The sequence below is a fragment of the Castor canadensis genome, chromosome 1, assembly GCF_047511655.1.
Source record: "Castor canadensis chromosome 1, mCasCan1.hap1v2, whole genome shotgun sequence".
In the NCBI taxonomy this organism is placed as follows: domain Eukaryota; kingdom Metazoa; phylum Chordata; class Mammalia; order Rodentia; family Castoridae; genus Castor; species Castor canadensis.
The window spans coordinates 134,359,510-134,378,703 of record NC_133386.1 but is presented as its reverse complement, the minus strand read 5'-3'; the positions used below and the strand labels follow the sequence as shown (position 1 = coordinate 134,378,703).

The window sequence follows — 19,194 nt, the reverse complement described above, 5'->3', positions numbered from 1 at the left end:
ATAAATAATAATAAATAAATAAATAAATTATTAGGGCAGGGAGCAGTGCTGCTCAAATGATAGAGTGCTTGCCTAGCAAGAATGAAAACTATGTCTTTCCTAATATTTTTTGAATGAATAACTGAATACAAAAAATGATTTCGTACTGTGATGGCTTAAGGACAGGTCTCCCATCTGAGTACTAACCCAGCCCGACCCTACTTAGCTTCCAAAATCAGACGCAATTGAGCACATTCATGGACTTCATATACCTATATAAAACAGAACTAGAAAACATCTTGCAATTGCTTTAAGTAGGGTGGGCAGGGACTGAGGGGGAGAGATGATGGAGGCAATGTAACCAATATACAATATAATTGTAGTCAGAATTTTCACTATGAAACCCCCTCTGTATCATGAATATATCCAAATAAAAATTTATATAAAAAATAATAGGCCTGAAATTATTTCAGTCCAATCAATGTATAACTTTTCAGTAAAAATATTTTAAATTTTTGGGTAATTTTAATGACATCACAAAATAACATCTATTTTCATAATAGATTTTATTTATAAGCTTAGTAGATTCTATAAAGATATTTCTTTCACCTTACTCTACATGTCATTCTTCTTTAGTTTGTGAAAAAAAGTCTCATACTGTATGGTTTATTTCCAGGGGCATAATTTACATAATTATAGGAAAACTTTGTTATTTTTTAAAATTTTGTTCTTTTCTGATAGTCCTTAATTTGCTGCATGACTTTGAAAATATAGGAATGAACAGGTCATACTTTAGAATTATCAAATCACAATCATAAGATAAAGTCCATAAAGCCATTTTTAAAACACTCATAGGATATTCTGGCATGGAACTTAAGAATGAATCTTGTGAAATATCAAAGAACTTCACTGGAAAAGATGTGTATTTTCACAATACTCCTGAGTCAGTAACAGTATGAAGCTGTATTTTAAGTATTAGCGCTAAATCTTTGCTCATAATAATTATGATGTAAGAAAAAGAATGCAATACTACATGAGAAAATTAGACTTACAGACTCAGAAAAATTATGATGGGGGACATTCCAAGTTGCCTTACTGAGGACATATTGAGTCTAATTTATAGGCCAATTTTTCTTCCCATTGCTAGAGCCACATTCATTCCCATTTTATTTTGCATTATGCTTTCATCTTTATTTTGAGGCAGGGTTTCACTATTTAGCCCAAATATGCCTCAATTGTTCTATTTGCACTTTCATCTTAATATGCATGTTTGCATATAATGTTTCATGAAATTTTATAAAATATTCATTCAAAAAGAACTTTCTGTATAAAATGACAAACTTGGCTTCCATTGAATTACTTCTCTAATTAAATTGTTCATTGAAATATGGAATACATTACCACAAGTTAAAGAAAAAAAATTGTTGCATCATGCTGTTCGTATTTTAAGGTATATTGATGGTCCATAATGGTAATTTTCAGATTTAGAAAGTTGTGTTGCATAAGCATATATTGATCCAATGAAATATATTGGATTCAATTGTGTCTATTATGCATTGATGACAACTTCTTATTTAAATTTTCAAGTCAAATCAGTTAAATACAGTAACTATTTCTCAACTGAGAAAGCACTTGCTAATCCAATGTTATAAAAAATTAATACAGTACTACTTATATGTATCTAGTACTCTGAAGAATTCTTAAATAATGCTATTTTATTTGAATCCTGAAGTAAAGAGAAAGGTTAGATTACTCCTTTTGCAATGATATAGTTGAATTAAGCCTATGTTTCTGTAGTTCACTTTTAAAAATTTTATGCTGTATATACTAACAATAGTATGAGTGCAGGTTTATTGGAAAACAACTTTTCTCAATATCTTTCTTTATCTTAGCTCCCTCAACTAAAAAATTGAGTAAATATTACCCATATCTGTCTTTTACCTCCTCACTTCTGTGGAGAACCATAAGTGAGATTCATCCACTACTCTCATTTGCTGCTAGCATTTAAAAAAAAGTATTATATGTTAAAAAATAAAGTGAATGCCTCCAGTAAAGGATACACTATAAATTTATCATTTCTATGAATATATACATAACACCATTACTATTGAATGTAGAAAGCATGGATATAAAAATTATTATTTATTAAGGATAGTAAAATATTATGTAAAAAAGTATAGGTACACAATGGTAATCCAAAGAAATATCATTCACTGTTAAAAAGCTTCTGGGAGAAGATATGGCCAAAGTAGCATCAAGAATGAAAATGCTAATAGGAATGGGCTATGACCAAAGAGAACGAGATGGAATACAGAGGTGCAATACCTGAGGATATCACGGATTTGATGTGCTCTGCTCTCTGTCTTCCATGTATTCATATGCTAAACATTTCATAAGTACCAAAAATTATCGTAAATACATAAGAGCTTCCTATTCTAGTGGAAACCAGTATGGCAAAAGAAGTTTGTGGTATTTCGGAAGTGTAAGTAGGACTTATTAACCATAGAAGGAAGGGAAGACTTAGAAAGAAACATATCAGACAGAAAATTCTACCAATGCTTAGTGCCTTCTGATGTCCACCAGAGAATGACACTATTCACTGTGACCCACCCTGAGCCTACAATATATGAGTATGGTTCATAGAAAAGGAAGGTAGAAAAAAGTCCTAGACCACAGTCAAATACTGAAAATAGAAATATTATGAAAAACTAATAATCAAAGCTTTATGTGCCCCATTGTAACCATAGTTCTCATACAAAGAATCTGTTTATAATCTATGATTTTTTTTAATTGTACTGAGGTTTGAACTCAGGGCCTCATTCTTCCCAGTCAGGGGCTCTACCATTTGAACCACTCCACCTGCCCTATAACTTGTGAATTTTTGCATATCAAAATACTTAATTAAAATAAATAATAAAGGATGGGAGCATGGTTCAAATGGCAGAGCAACTACCTAGTAATCAGGAGGCCCTGAGTTCAAACCCTTGCATCACTTAATGATAATAATAGCAGAAGTACTAAATATGACATGGATTAATGTGTAGCTATTATAAATTTAATAGAATCACCAAATATTTTTGCTAGTGTGATAAGTAATTCATAGTTTTTCATTGTCAAATCAAAAAGATTCATTTATTTCTTAACCTAAGTCAAAATATTTTTTCACTTTAACTAAATTTCATACATAAGATAATTGAGCCTTAGAGAAGATTAAATAAATTACTAGTCTTCCAGCTAGTAATGGAAAATGCTGAGATTCACACCAGAAGTTTGACTGAGAAGCCTGAACACTATCCCAGAGTGCATCAAAACAAGATGTGTTTTCATTTCAGAAAACTGAGCCCAACTTAAACATTTGCAGAATATGTATGTAATTAATAGTACTATGGATTTTAAAGCAACTGGATAAATTTGAGATCATCTGCATAATTATCTGTGAAGAACAACTGGTAGAATTTTTATGATTGTGGTAGATCGATGAGAATTCCCAACTTCACAAGTTTTAGTACCCTAGTCCTGTCTCCACTTACTGAGATCTTTTTAAAATCCCTCCCTGCAAAACTTTGTAGTCAACAGTGCGTATGTTCTGCATACATTAAACTTGTTTATGAGTATTTATTCTTTCTGATGTTATTTTGAGACTGGTTCCTTGATTCCTAATATGCAGAATGTTTTGTTGTCTTCTCTTCAACAAAATTGGAGAAGAGGGCAGAACAGGTTCTGCCTGGAAGCAAGGGAGGGTAGGAAAGATGGAAGGAACAGGGCACAGTAGGGAGAGATGGCCCAAACAATGTGTGCATAGATGAATAAATGAATAAATAAACCAAAAAAAATTCAGTTCAGTAAATGGGCTCTGACTGACACAGAGAATACTGGAGAGGTGTATGAATGAATTCCTAAGGGACAGCCTTGTCAAGGAACAACTCCCAGGTGACATCCTTCCCAAGGAGGTAACAGGCAATGTGTGGATCCTGTAGTCAGCTGTGCTTCAGTGATTGCATCTCAAAGGTTTATAAGAGCCACAAGAGTTCTCACTGCAGCCATCTGGATATTTTCACTAAGAACATGATGCTTATTCTTTATTAGAGGTGTGTAAAAAATATTCTTCTTTATTTTTTATAATAATCCTTAAAATATCTAAAAACAGTCTTAAATCACTACTTCACTTCTAGTTTTTGGAAATCACTGGGAATTACCCATTATCAAGTAACAAAATGCCTAAGCTAAAATTTGTTTCCAAGATGTGTAAGTGTTTTCAGGAGTACAATATGTCAAATATGATCCAGCTGTTCATGTTTCCAAATTAAAGCTGACATCATGGTGTTTCATAGACTTGAGTAAATTTTACCAGTACAGAAGTAATGGGTATTTGCTCAGAGAGTATATCATAGTTTTACTAATGCTCTTTTATCTCAAATGAAAACTTCATTTTAGCTGGATAACTTGTGAAAAAAAGTGGAGACACTTTTCAAATATGTATTGAATATGTATTCAAATGTATGGTTATAAATTAGAAAAAGAAGTCTTGAAAGAGATGAAACACTCTCATTAAGATTGAATTTCCCAAGCACCCCACCAATGTGTGTGACTTAAGTTCTAACTCAACTAATTCATAAGCACTTGAAGCACAATTCATTGACAGCTTCACTTTGATTCCTCCATCTTAAGTCATATCCTGTAATATTCAAAATGTCATTCAAATTCACCCAATTGCCACTGGCAACTCTCAAAAGTCTTTCTTAATGTACTGCATCTGCTATTTCCTCATATATCTCCCATGTAATTCATCAGATGAATTACCTTGAGTTTTTCTTCTTTTTGCTCCCAGTCATTCAAATTTACCAGTTCTCTTTATCCCCCGCTTCTGCACTTTGGCTAAAGCCAACATAATCTTGAAAATCCCATTATATTCATTTAGGTTTTTGTGTTTTTATATTACACTTATGTTCTTCCCCAAGCTTTTCCTAGTCTTTATCATTGATTTTCTTCTCAAAGTCTTGTGTAATAATTTTACAATTTAAAGCTTATCATAGTACTCATCTATCTTTATAATTCACATAAAATGAAATCCAAGCCAGGCACATTGGTTCTTACATATGATCACAACTACTTGGGAGGCAGAGATCAGGAGGACTAGGGTTCCAGCTTGGGCAAAAGTTAGAGAGATCTCCAACTAAAAAGAACAAGTAGGGGTGGTGGTACATGTCTGTAATGCCAGCAACACAGGAGCTTAAGTAGGGGATCATGGTCCCAGGCTGGCCTACCCAAAAAGCAAGACCATATCTAAAAATAACTTAAAGCAAAAATGAAAGACAAGAGGTATGGAGGTGTCTCTCAAATTGTAGAACACTTGCCTAACCATCATAAAATCCTGAGTTCAAATCTTCATACTGCCAGCCCCAAAAAATACAGTACAAATAGATACCATCATGTCTGCTGTCTGCTTTTACTAATTATTTACTTCCTCATCATAATCCATACTTCCCAATCCCCAAGAAAGTTTTAAAAAATTAAGTTCTCTGCATTATTTTCCATGTGAAAACAGCATTTTTCACTTTTTGGCTATTGCATAGAATCCTGGAATGGATTTCGTGCAATTTTGTAAATAGCTGGTTGATTCAAGTACTTTAGATTTTAGTTTGAAGGTCACCTTCTCAGAGAGGTCTTCCCTAATGTCAGCTGTGAAATCATTCTCCCAGCTTATCTTAATGTATCTTCTTGTTTCTGTGTAATTGACCCATTACAATCCACAGTTATCTTGCTTGCATGTTTCTTTAACAGATTTTGGCTGTTCTGTAACTGGAATAGCAGGTCCATGAAGGACAGATAATTTATCCGAAGCTGGAGCATTCTGTGCCACAGAGTAGAAATTGAAAATATATGTACTTAAGAAATAAATAGAGATTCCAAGATGGCGGCTAGAGGTAGGAAGCAGAAAGTGACCCTCCTATAGTGAAATCTTGGAGAGACGCTGGAGACACACTTTGCAGGCATAATCACTGAGAAAAGGCATAACTTTGACCCCTCCACATTTCCAGCCGGCGCAGAGAATCTCCACTTCACATTAAACAGAGAAACGAGGAGGGCCCCCAGGGCCGCCAGGGGCCGGCGCCCATACGGCTTGGGAAGACGTGGACCAGGTGAGCTTTGCAGTACCGCGGTACTCCCACAGACAAGCCTGGGGCAGAGCAGCATAGCCCCCTGGACAGACTGACCTCCACCCAGGAAAAAAAGAGAAACTGAGTAATAAGCAATAAGAACAGTTAAGACACACTGGAAAGAGGGTGGGGCGCCCTGAGCGCTGAAGATTTGGGGAAGGGAATCCTTCCCAGGACTGTAAATAAACAAGCCAGGCGGGCCGGAGAGCCTCTGGTGGGAGCGGGGCGCACACCCAGCAACCAGGAGCGGGGACGCTTGTGAGAGTGGAGGAGAGAGAAAAACTCCTCAGGAGAGGGGGGAAGACCCACTTCCCACGTGAACTGTAAATAAACATGGCAGCCGGCAAGAGCAGCAGCACCGCCCAGTAAGCAGGAGCAGAAAAGCTTCTGAAAGTGGCAGTGGTTGGAAAACTTCAGAGGAGAGGGGGGAAGACCCACCTCCTACATGAACTGTAAATAAACACGCAGGCCTGACAACTCAGGGGCAGTGTCACCTTTCCCAGTGCTTGGAAACGGGAAAGCCTGTAGCAGAGGCTCCTGCACAGGAGAACTCTGAGCAAACAAAGCCTGTGGGACCAGGTGAGTGCTAGCTCACCCCAGAGATCTGCATAAATAACACCGCCAGCTACAGGCTGAGAGCAGCAGACAGGCAAGCCACAGTTGCAGATACCACAATCAGAACTGCCTCCAGACGCTTTTTATTCTTTTTCTCCTTACCTTTGATGAGAGAACAACCAAATTACACCTGAAAGCTGAAAAACTTACTGAAACTGTATTGCATTTGAACTTGGGACACTTGGTGGGGCTTTGTGTGTGTGTGTGTGTGTGAGTGTGTAGTTTTGTTCTACTTTATGCATACCCTTTGATGAGACAACTACAGAACAACATCTGAGGCACCAACTCCAGGACTGGAGATTGAGACGGACACCCAGATTATTAAGACTGAAACTGCATTGCATATAAACTTGGAAGTTTTTTTTTTTTTTTATTTTCTATTTTCCATTTTATTTTAATTCAATTTTATATATAGATATTTCTTTCATTTACTTATTTTTTTTTATCTTTGATTTTCAATCCTCTCTCTGTCTCTCTAATGTCTGTTCAGCTTACTGTCAATTAGTACACTAACACTCCCTGTTTATACCTTTGAAACTCTCTTGTCTGATACCTTGTTCTGCTTTCTCCCTCTTGTCTGTATATTTGTTTTCCCCTTTTCTTTAACTTCTTGCTTTCCATCTCAGCTCACCCTTCCATTCTAAATATTACCACTGTTATTATTACAAGCTAGAAAATACTTAATTGCACACAGTACAGGGACAGTAACAACACCAACGACAATGATGGGAAGACAGAAAAACAGGGAAACCAGTTTCCCTACAGCAAAAAATTAGTACAGGAACCAGAGGGGAATGAAGAGAACAGAAACTCAGATCCAGACTCCAACAAAATGAAGATAAACTATGCCAAAGGACCCAATGAAGCTCACAAGAATAATTTAAAAGAAGACATACTACAAGTACTCAATGAGAATTTTATAGAGATGATACTGGACAGGGTCAACCAAAATGTACAGGAGACACTCAAGGAATTCCAAGACAATAAAAATAGAGAATTTGAAAAAGCAAAAGAAGAAATAAAGGAAACCATAAAAGCACTGTATAAACACCAAAGTGAAAGAGAGAACACAATGAATAAATGGATAAATGAACTCAGGACAAAAATAGACAACATTAAAGAAGAAAACTGCCAGGATATGGAAAACCTCAGAAAAAAGAACGAAACAGAACTGCAAAACAAAATGGAAGGCCAATCCAGCAGAATAGAACAAACAGAAGACAGAATCTCAGAACTTGAAGATGAAATGGTAATTAAAGGAAAAACCGAAGAACTATTGATTAAACAACTCAAGACCTGTGAAAAGAAAATGCAAGAACTCACTGACTCCATCAAAAGACCAAACTTGAGAATCATGGGCATCAAAGAAGGAGAAGAGGTGGAAGCGAAGGGAATGTGTAATATATTCAACAAAATAATAACGGAAAATTTCCCAAATCTAGAGAAAGATATTCCCATACAGATGTAAGAGGTCTCCAGGACACCAAACAGACCAGATCAAAATAGAACTACCCCATGACATATCATCATTAAAACAACAAGTTCAGAAACTAAGGAAAGAATATTGAAGGCTGTAAGAGAGAAAAAACAAGTAACATACAAAGGTAAACCCATCAAAATCACAGCAGACTTCTCAACAGAAACATTAAAAGCAAGAAGAGCGTGGGGTGAGATCTTCTGGGCACTGAATGAAAATAACTTTAACCCCAGGATACTCTACCCAGCAAAACTATCATTCAAAATAGATGGAGCAATAAAAGTCTTCCATGATAAGCAGAAACTAAAACAATATGTGACCACAAAGCCACCATTACAAAAGATTCTGCAAGGGATCCTGCACACAGAAAGTGACACCCAACTTAACCATGAAAAGGCAGGCAGCACCAAACCACAGGATAAGAAAAAGCAAGACAGTAGAGAGTAACATCAAGTTAGGTACACACAATCAAACCTTCAAACAACTAAGACAACTAAATGGCAGGAATCACCACATACCTATCAGTACTAATGCTTAATGTTAATGGACTTAATTCACCCATCAAAAGACACCGTTTGACAAAATGGATTAAAAAAGAAGATCCAACAATTTGTTGCTTACAGGAGACTCATCTCACCGACAGAAATAAGCATATGCTTAGGATGAAAGGCTGGAAGAAGATTTACCAAGCCAATGGCCCCCCAAAACAGGCAGGAGTAGCAATACTTATCTCTGACAAAGTAGACTTCAAACCTACATTGATCAAATGAGATAAAGAAGGACATTCCATACTAATAAAAGGGGAAATAGACCAAAAGGAAATAATAATCATCAATCTGTACACACCCAATGTCAACGCACCCAATTTCATCAAACATATCCTGAAAGACCTAAAAGCATATATAATTGCCAACACAGTGGTTGTGGGAGACTTTAACACCCCATTGTCATCAATAGATAGGTCATCCAAACAAAAAATCAATAAAGAAATCCAAGATCTAAAATATGCAATAGATCAAATGGACCTAGTAGATGTCTACAGAACATTTCATCCAACCTCTACACAATATACATTCTTCTCAGCAGCCCATGGAACCTTCTCCAAAATAGATCATATCCTAGGGCACAAAGCAAGTCTCAGCAAATATAAGAAAATAGAAATAATACCGTGCATACTATCTGACTGCAATGCAGTAAAAGTAGAACTCAACAACAAAAGTAAAGACAAAAAACATGCAAACAGCTGGAAACTAAATAACTCATTACTTAATGAAGAGTGGATCATCGATGCAATAAAAGAGGAAATTAAAAAGTTCCTGGAAGTCAATGAAAATGAAAACACAACCTACCAGAACCTATGGGACACAGCTAAGGCAGTCTTGAGAGGAAAGTTTATAGCCATGAGTGCATATATTAAAAAGATTGAAAGATCCCAAATCAATGACCTAATGATACATCTCAAACTCCTAGAAAAACAAGAACAAGCAAATCCCAAAACAAATAGAAGGAGAGAAATAATAAAAATAAGAGCTGAAATCAATGAAATAGAAACCAAAAAAACCATAAAAAGAATTAATGAAACAAAAAGTTGGTTCTTTGAAAAAATAAACAAGATCGATAGATCTCTGGCAAACCTGACTAAAATGAGGAGAGAAAAAACCCAAATTAGTAGAATTAGGAATGCAAAAGGGGAGATAACAACAAACACCATGGAAGTCCAGGAAATCATCAGACTACTTTGAGAACCTATATTCAAATAAATTTGAAAATCTAAAAGAAGTGGACAGATTTCTAGGTACATATGATCATCCAAAACTGAACCAAGAGGAAATTAATCACCTGAATAGACCTATAACACAAAATGAAATTAAAGCAGCAATCAAGAGTCTCCCCAAAAAGAAAAGTCCAGGACCTGATGGATTCTCTGCTGAATTCTATCAGACCTTTAAAGAAGAACTGATACCAACCCTCCTTAAACTGTTCCACGAAATAGAAAGGGAAGGAAAACTGCCAAACACATTTTATGAAGCCAGTATTACACTTATCCCAAAACCAGGCAAAGACACCTCCAAAAAGGAGAACTATAGGCCAATCTCCTTAATGAACATTGATGCAAAAATCCTCAACAAAATAATGGCAAACCGAATTCAGCAACACATCAAAAAGATTATTCACCATGACCAAGTAGGCTTCATCCCAGGGATGCAGGGGTGGTTCAACATATGAAAATCAATAAACGTAATAAACCACATTAACAGAAGCAAAGACAAAAACCACTTGGTCATCTCAATAGATGCAGAAAAAGCCTTTGATAAGATCCAACACCATTTCATGATAAAAGCTCTAAGAAAACTAGGAATAGAAGGAAAGTTCCTCAACATTATAAAAGCTATATATGACAAACCTACAGCCAGCATTATACTTAACGGAGAAAAATTAAAACCATTCCCTCTAAAATCAGGAACCAGACAAGGATGCCCACTATCTCCACTCCTATTCAACATAGTACTGGAATTCCTAGCCAGAGCAATTAGGCAAGAAGAAGGAATAAAAGGAATACAAATAGGTAAAGAAACATCAAAATATCCCTATTTGCAGACGACATGATCCTATACCTTAAAGACCCAAAAAACTCTACTCAGAGGCTCCTAGACACCATCAATAGCTATAGCAAGGTAGCAGGATATAAAATCAACATAGAAAAATCATTAGCATTTCTATACACTAACAATGAGCAAACTGAAAAAGAATGTATGAAAACAATTCCATTTACAATAGCCTCAAAAAAATCAAATACCTAGGTGTAAACCTAACAAAAGATGTGAAAGACCTCTACAAGGAAAACTATAAACTTCTGAAGAAAGAGATTGAGGAAGACTATAGAAAGTGGAGAGATCTCCCATGCTCATGGATTGGTAGAATCAACATAGTAAAAATGTCAATACTCCCAAAAGTAATCTACATGTTTAATGCAATTCCCATCAAAATTCCAATGACATTCATTAAAGAGATTGAAAAATCTACTGTGAAATTTATATGGAAACACAAGAGGCCATGAATAGCCAAGGCAATACTCAGTCAAAAGAACAATGCAGGAGGTATCACAATACCTGACTTCAAACTATATTACAAAGGAATAACAATAAAAACAGCATGGTACTGGCACCAAAACAGACAGGAAGACCAGTGGAACAGAATAGAGGACTCAGATATGAAGCCACAAACTATAAGCAACTTATCTTTGACAAAGGAGCTAAAAATATACGATGGAGAAATAGCAGCCTCTTCAACAAAAACTGCTGGGAAAACTGGTTAGCAGTCTGCAAAAAACTGAAACTAGATCCATGTATATCACCCTATACCAAGATTAACTCAAAATGGATCAAACTCTTAAGTTGATTCAGGAAAGAGTAGGAAATACTCTGGAGTTAGTAGGTATAGGTAAGAACTTTCTCAGTGAAACCCCAGCAGCACAGCAACTAAGAGATAGCATAGATAAATGGGACCTCATAAAACTAAAAAGCTTCTGTTCATCAAAAGAAATGGTCTCTAAACTGAAGAGAACACCCACAGAGTGGGAGAAAATATTTGCCAACTATACATCAGACAAAGGACTGATAACCAGAATATACAGGGAACTTAAAAAACTAAATTCTCCCAAAACTAATGAACCAATAAAGAAATGGGCACGGGAACCAAACAGAACTTTCTCAAAAGAAGAAATTCAAATGGCCAGAAAACACATGAAAAAATGCTCACCATCTCTAGCAATAAAGGAAATGCAAATTAAAACCACGCTAAGATTCCACCTCACCCCTGTTAGAATAGCCATCATCAGCAACACCACCAACAACAGGTGTTGGCGAGGATGCGGGGAAAAAGGAACCCTCTTGCACTGTTGGTGGGAATGTAGACTAGTACAACCACTCTGGAAAAAAATTTGGAGGCTACTTAAAAAGCTGGATATCGATCTACCATTTGATCCAGCAATACCACTCTTGGGGATATACCCAAAAGACTGTTACTCCAGAGGCACCTGCACATCCATGTTTATTGTGGCACTATTCACAATAGCCAAGTTATGGAAACAGCCAAGATGCCCCACCACTGACGAATGGATTAAGAAAATGTGGTATCTATACACAATGGAATTTTATGCAGCCATGAAGAAGAACGAAATGTTATCATTAGCTGGTAAATGGATGGAATTGGAGAACATCATTCTGAGTGAGGTTAGCCTGGCCCAAAAGACAAGAATCGTATGTTCTCCCTCATATGTGGACATTAGATCAAGGGCAAACACAACAAGGGGATTGGACTATGAGCACATGATAAAAGCGAGAGCACACAAGGAAGGGGTGAGGATAGGTAAGACACCTAAAAAACTAGCTAGCATTTGTTGCCCTTAACGCAGAGAAACTAAAGCAGATACCTTAAAGCAACTGGAACAATAGGAAACAATAGGAAAAGGGGAACAGGTACTAGAGAAAAGGTTAGATCAAAAAGAATTAACCTAGAAGGTAACACCCACGCACAGGAAATCAATGTGAGTCAATGCCCTGTATAGCTATCCTTATCTCAACCAGCAAAAACCCTTGTTCCTTCATATTATTGCTTATACTCTCTCTACAACAAAATTAGAGATAAGGGCAAAATAGTTTCTGCTGGGTATTGAGGGGGGGAGCGGGAGGGGGTGGAGTGGGTGGTAAGGGAGGGGGTGGGGGCAGGGGGGAGATATGAACCAAGCCTTGTATGCACATATGAATAATAAAAGAAAAATGAAAAAAAAAAAAGAAATAAATACGAATATCACTAAAAGAAATCAAGGGATTGACTAATAGCAGCTGTCAAATACTAACTTTTAGCAGATGTTCAAAACTGCTGTGATATAGTTTAGTCTCATTTCTCTGATTCTTTTCATATAATTTCGTCATTCCTTTTCACTACAATTTTCAGGGTTTTTTTCTTTTTACTCTACACTTGTAAGAGTGAGAGAAAACATCCAAAGCACTGGGTTTTTACTGCTCAGATATTTACGGCAGTATAATTTTGACCTTCAAAATTAAGTTCAAGTTTTAGAATAAAAGCTTATCACAGGACTTCTTGGCCTAGGTGCCTTAGTCAATTGTGACTACAAGGGATTATAATATGCTCAGTTAGTGGAAAGCAATCTTTAATAACATGAATAATCACAGGAATATATTTAACAACATTAAAATAGCATGTGATTCTATAGCAAACATGAAATTTATCAAAAAAATATAAAATATGTATTTTTCTATTACAACAAAATGGAAAAATGTGTGAAAAGATAAAATGTCCAATTAAGAGAAAACACACTTTATAAAATATATAAATACTCCTAACCATATTTTAGAAATTAAATTATAATTGAAATAATGCAATAGAGGGCAGGAGATGTGGCTCAATCGTAGAGCACCTGCCTCCCAAGAATGAGGCCCTAAGTTCAGACCTCAGTACTATAATATCAACAACAATAACAATAATAAAAATGAAAAAATATAAAGCTTGTGGGACAAAAAGAAAAAGGTGTAATCAGAAAAGTGAGGTAAGAAGCAGTATCCAGTAAATAACGTCCAGGAATTACAAATATGATAAAATTTTAAGTGACATAATTTTTTTTGAGAAACAGCATTGAAGATGTTTTGCTACATATTTTTCTTGCTTTTAATCAAATGGCAAACATAAAAAAGAAAGTATTTAGCAGATATGAATGGTTGAATACACAAGTTTAATATACATCTACACAAGTTATAGAGAGCAGAATAAAGACAATTGGTCAGCATAGCACCTAGAATCTTCTATTATCAAGGAAATGTCAGATTAAGCAGTTGAAAAGATTCCTTGATATATTTGTGACTTTAAATTCATCTTTTCTCTTATTCAGTAAAGAAGTCATAAGGTATGAACCTTGGTTTCAAAGGTTTGCAAGCTAGATTGAAATGAGACAAACACACAAAAGATTTTAGGCTGCTGGGATGGTAAATGTAGTTTACCATTTTTTTCTTTTACTCTATGGAAACAATTGCAAATTTTACTTATTAGTTCTAGAAATTTTAGCTTAAATAAAATAAGTGAACAAAAATAAAACATAATTCCAGAAAATGTCATCCTAGGAATTGGCCTTGCCCTGTAGTTGCAGAACTAGAAAACACTTCCTTTAAACTATAACCATGTCTTCATTTCTTCCCCAGATAGAAAAACTTGTAGTTCCTACATGGCTTCAGGAAATATCACCCATGTCACTGAGTTCATTCTCACAGGCATTTCAGACCGTCCAGAGCTGCAGATTCCCCTTTTCTTTGTTTTCCTGGTCATCTATGGGGTGACTGCCACAGGAAACCTGGGCATCATCACCCTCACCAGTGTCAACTCTCAGCTTCAAACTCCCATGTACTTTTTCCTGCGACATTTGGCCATGATTAACCTTGGCACCTCTACAGTCATAGCCCCTAAAATGCTGATTAACTTCATAGTGACTAAAAATACCACCTCATACTATGAATGTGCCACCCAGCTGGGAGGATTCCTGTTTTTTATTGTAGCTGAGGTTTACATGCTGGCCGTGATGGCCTATGACCGCTATGTGGCCATTTGCAACCCTCTGATGTACATGGTGGTGGTGTCTCGACGGATCTGCCTTCCTCTCATGTCCCTCACATACCTCTATAGCTTTTCTACATCTATTGTTGTTACATTTTGTGTATTCTCTGTGTCTTATTGCTCTTCCAATATCATCAACCACTTTTATTGTGATAATTTACCTCTGTTAGCATTGTCTTGCACTGATACTTACATTCCAGAAATAACAGTCTTTATATCTGCAGGTACAAATATGTTTTTTTTCTATGAGTATAGTTATAGTGTCATATTTCGACATTGTTTTGTCTATTCTAAGGATACAGTCATCAGAAGGAAGGAGAAAAGCATTTTCTACCTGTGCTTCACATATAATGGCTGTCACGTGAAGGCTGCCTTAAAGAGACTCATGGCAAATCCTTTCTGTTCCCTTAAACTGATGTAATGTTAGAATCCTACAGAGGTAAATGAAGAGATGGTTACAATTGTCTTCTATTAGCTAATAAAAAGAAAAGTTAAGTGGTTGGCTTGTCTACTTCCATCTGTAGGAAAGCAATAGGAGTTATGATTTGAGGGGCATTGAATTAAAATGTAAAGTGAAACTCTGAGTTTTGAGAGTAACATAGAAACAAAGATCCATTAACCAACTTTTCTAAGGGGGAGGCAGGTAGCCAATTTCCCAGGAGGAAGAAATATTTCTAGGAGTAAAAAAAGGTATAAGTTAAATAGAATGTTAGAGGAATTCCTTTGGAGCAAAAAGACCATGGAAAAGAAAAGTCTCTGTGTTTTATTCTCCAACTTACTGAGTCTACTTCACCACAGTGGATCACTGCCATCTTGAAAACTTTAATTTTCTGTCTCTTTTCATGAATATAATATTTTTGGGGACAGGGTATTTAGCCTAGGCTGGCCTTGAATTCACAACACTCTCTCTCACCCTCCTGAGTTCTGGGATTACAGTTATGTGCCAAAATACATATCTTCATATCTGAAAAATTTTAGAGGACACGTTTTGTAACGTGATGTCAAACTATGAGTTATGGTCATCCAACTCTTTCAGATTTTGTTGCTTTCCTCTTTGTTTGTTTGTCTGTATGTTCACTGGTAAAAGGTTGTTCTTTAATACCCTGAGACTGCCAAGCCTATACTCTTTGACTCCAGTGTGTCTAGTTGGCTACTGTGTTATGATGCTATGCTAAACCTGTGTGTGATTCATCTGCCAGGCTGTTGAATACCTCAACCATCATTGTAATCTCACACCATTTATAAATTCGACCTTCCCAAGAATACCCATTGAAGTCAGTTTTATTTATTTACTTTTTTCTGGAGCTACATTTCATCGTTTATTGAAATTTCTGTTTAGAAGTCACCTTGTGTTTATTTCCATGAGTGGCTTTTTTATTTTCATTACTATCATTTACAATGATAAACCCATGTTACTATATATGTTACTAACAGTAAATATATGTAGATTGTCGATGTTTTGTAGGTCACCATTGATTTTACAGAAATTAATTATTTCCAAATCCAATGACTTTCAAAAAGTTACATTCAAATCAAATTTTAGCAAAAAAACCTTACAACCTCATAGTTGAGCAATCACATTCTTAGGTGTTCACCCAATTGATTTGATTTATCCAACATTAAAATCCATGTTTGTATGTATACAGCAACTATATTAATAATCACTAAACACTGAAAGCAGCCAAATTCTTTCAACAGATATGAATTATTATGGTGGTAATAATTCAGCGATAAGAGTCAGTGAGGTATTTATTAAGAAAAACAAAAAAAATCACTTGAATGAATACTGCTAAATGAAAAAATACAGTCTGAAAAGCATATATTATTCTACTTTTATGACACAGTATGATAGGAAACTAAAGATGGTAAATAAATAAATCATTTTCAGAGGATCGACAAAGAGATGTGGACAGGAGTGTGTAAACAGAAGCACCTGTGAGTTTTTCCCACAGTGAAACTGTCCAATATGACACTATAATAGTGGATACATGGCTCTAAACCTTTTTCACTAATCACAAAGCTTTACAGGACAAAAAGTAAGTTTTAATGAATGAAAATTTTAAAATAAATCATTTGACTATTTGAGGAAAATTTAAAAGAATATGATGAAACAATCTACTCTATTAAAAATGTGTAAAAACATTGGAAAGAGTAGCATGTGTAAGGTTAAAGGCAAAACGAACTGTGTATAACACCAAAGTATAGCTAAAAGTTCTTTCTCATAAGGATATAGTTTAGCAATTCTCACACCATTGTGCATAGATAATAGAAGTGAAGAATTAAGTAAATGGATGGAAGATATTTGGAGCCAGGTTTCAAATTGTTTGCACAGGAATTTACAGATAACCAGAGAGAGAAATCTAGAGTGACCCATGTGACACTGGACTTTATTAGAGACTGAATGAACTCATGTTCGGCTTACTATAGTCGGAGAGGTCTACAAATAGAAACTGTTATAAATGTACACATATTATATAGATATGTATATATATATCATCTATCTATCTATCTATCTATCTATCTATCTATCTATCTATATATATATATATGTTAGTACACACACGTGTATATCCAACATCTGTCAGCTGAGAAGTTCTAAAAGCATCTGGACATCTCAGTAGCAATAAACACACTAAGAACACAAATAATATTTCTAAATGAAAATTTTAATTTAAAAAATCAGGGCTTCTTTGAGATTTGACTAAGACTTGTGAAAAGTTTATATGATGATTCCAGAGAATCATAAGGAATTATTGAAAGACACAAAGGAAAGAAAGGAAGGAAGGAAGAAAGGAAGGAAGGATATATAGAAAGAAATGATGATGTAACTATATTAAAGTGATATAAGAGCCAACTGAATAGATTTTCAACTGATAAATGCAGAACAATTTGAGTGAGAAAATAATAATGTAGAAATTAATAACTGACTTATCCTAAGTTTAACATAAGTTTCCATGCCATAGTGATTGAAATAAATTTCATGGTATCAAAATAAATTATGTAATTGATGAGTATTGAGATACTTTCCTACACAGAAGAATTCCCAGCAATTTATATAGATATTCTGGCCTGAAGGATATGAGTAATAACTCCCCATTCCTTGTATTTGATTTTTACGTAGTGACTTTCTCACAAAAAGTGCAATATGGAAATGAGCAGAGAGTAACTTTACATTGGAGAAACTGGCAGACTTAAAAAAAATGATGGGCTCTGTCAACCATAGCAACAAAAATATTTCATATTTATCAAAAAACCCAAGCCACTGAGACTTACTGTACCCTTCACTTCTTTGGTTATATCTGTCTGGATTAACTTGGGTACACACCAGTCACACTGACTCTTACCAGGTATCATAGTGTTCTTCCTAATCTTCCTTATATTTACTTTCAACTTCTTTCTCAGGCAACAGAAAATCTGCCTCTCCTATCAGCAATCTCATTATTCATCTGTTCAAGTCAGTGTAAAGTTTTAAAATTTCATCTAGTGGTCACCCTTATATAATTAAAATCCATCTCAAAGTATTGTCTGAAACTGTGACAATGTAATTTATGTTCACATCCAGTGTAGTCATTTTCTAACACTAATTCTCTAGGAAACCTCTGAAAAGTCTATTTTTTCAATGAAGTCTTTTTCATGAATACCACTCTTTGACCATGCCTGAATCTCCACCAAAAATCCAAACCCAGTTATACTTCAAATTTAGGGCTATTTTATTATCTCTAGAAGCACTCATGAGACCTCATTTAACTAATGTTTGCTAGTAAATTTTAAATCTTTCCATAAAATATAGTATGTGTATATAGATATATAATATGTATTACATGTGTAAATAGATATATAAATATGTACATATACAGAACACATATATACATATATAGAATAATAAAATCCACAAAAATTGTTTGTAAAAGGAGGAGAAAGGAGGAGCAAATGGGAAGATAATGAAGGTGTGGACTTGCTCACGCACACTGTATGTATGCATAGAATTATCACAATTAAATCCCCTCATGTTATTAATGTATTCTAAGTCAAAATTAAAGCAAAATAAAAAAGACAAAGTAAAAAAGTAGGTTCAGCTGACAGAAATGTAGACTTAGAACATCATTTTTTGGATCTATGCTTTCACTTCTTTAAATTTTAGAGCTATTTTCTTTGTAACCATAGTTCTGTTTTTATCTCAAAGACATAACTTATTGACATGATGCTTCACCTGAAGGCGTGATTGTGGGAATTACACATGTATTAGCAGTGTTAGAATTTTCTCTAATTATGAAGAATTCTCTAAACAGTTAACATAATTGCTTTGTTTAAATAGGCCCTCCCATAATGCTTTCACATGTT

General features: G+C 35.2%; 1 long non-coding RNA gene and 1 pseudogene across 1 annotated transcript in view; one reads left to right on the top strand and one right to left on the bottom strand.

The window, feature by feature from the left end:
- LOC141425727 (uncharacterized) overlaps window positions 1–19,194 on the bottom strand; it is a 457,749-nt gene that overhangs the window by 252,387 nt on the left and 186,168 nt on the right. The gene's annotated exons all lie outside the window — the stretch shown is intronic.
- On the top strand, window positions 14,468–15,218 carry LOC141415629 (olfactory receptor 8J1-like; annotated as a pseudogene).